Source organism: Giraffa tippelskirchi, chromosome 12, assembly GCF_054371585.1.
Source record: "Giraffa tippelskirchi isolate mGirTip1 chromosome 12, T2T-mGirTip1v1.2.pri, whole genome shotgun sequence".
NCBI lineage: Eukaryota > Metazoa > Chordata > Mammalia > Artiodactyla > Giraffidae > Giraffa > Giraffa tippelskirchi.
In genome coordinates, this window is record NC_137286.1 from 119,323,692 (window position 1) to 119,324,828 (window position 1,137).

Below are 1,137 nucleotides of genomic sequence, written 5' to 3' on the forward strand. Positions count from 1 at the left end.
GAAAGTCACTCAGTCATGTCCGACTTTTTGCAACTCCATGGACTATAGAGTCCATGGGATTCTCCAGGCCAGAATACTGGAGTGCAGAGCCTTTCCCTTCTCCAGGGGATCTTCCCAAACCAGGGATCAAACCCAGGTCTCCCGCATTGCAGGTGGATTCTTTACCAGCTGAACCACAAGGGAAACCCAAGAACACTGGAATAGGTAGCCTATCCCTTCTCCAGCGGATCTTCCTGACCCAGGAATTGAACTGGGGTCTCCTGCATAGCAGGCAGATTCTTTACCAACTGAGCTATCAGGAAAGCCCTTGTATGTACCAAACATTGTTCTAAAAACTGGAACAAGACAGATCAGGATCTCTGCCTAGAAGATAGAGACAAAAATGAATGCCTGAATAAATCAGAAAATTGACAGAGAGGAAATAAAAATGATCACATATTAACAAATGATATGCAAAGAATTAACATAGATTAATGTGAGAGAGCAAAGAGGAATCACTTTACAATGGGACTCATAAAAGTCTCGACTGAAGAGCTGATGTTAAGGCTGAGATCTGGATGATAAAGAGCTACAGCATGAGGGTCAGAGAGAAGAGTGTTCTAGATAAAGGGATGATTTTGTGCAAAATTACTGAAGCTAGAATGACTTGGTTTATTCAAAGAGCAGAGCAAAGACCAGCATGGCTGGAACCTAATGAGTGAAAGGTAAAATGGTATAAATGAGATAGGAGTCACAAACTGGAACCAGATCATGGTACACTTTGTCACCCAATATGAGAAGTTTACATTTCATTCTCATTGTGATAAGAAGTTTTTGGAAAGATTTAAATGATTTTGACAGGATCTAAGTAACATTTTTAAAACTATTTCTCAGGCTGCTGTGTGGAAATTATCCTGTGTAGGAGTATATTAATTAGTGCTAAATAAAGAAATGCTTTAAAAATCACTTTAGGGTCTTTTAAACAAAAGATATTTAGTACTAGGAATTGGGTACATAGCTGACAGAAGACCTAAGAATTTGAACAAGGTATGATGAAGTAATGTGAGACTCACTGTAGGCACTGCTACCTCTGGGACTGAGGAAACCAAGGGCAAAGGTAGTATGAACAGGGCTCAGGTGCTGCAGTCACCCAGCTGA

At 40.5% G+C, this 1,137-nt stretch overlaps 1 non-coding gene across 1 annotated transcript; it reads right to left on the bottom strand.

Annotated features, from left to right (window-relative positions):
• Positions 1–229: 229 nt before the first annotated feature.
• TRNAS-GCU (transfer RNA serine (anticodon GCU)) lies at positions 230–302 on the bottom strand. The gene has a single exon. It is a non-coding gene; the product is annotated as a tRNA-Ser (tRNA).
• Between the last annotated feature and the right edge of the window lie 835 nt (positions 303–1,137).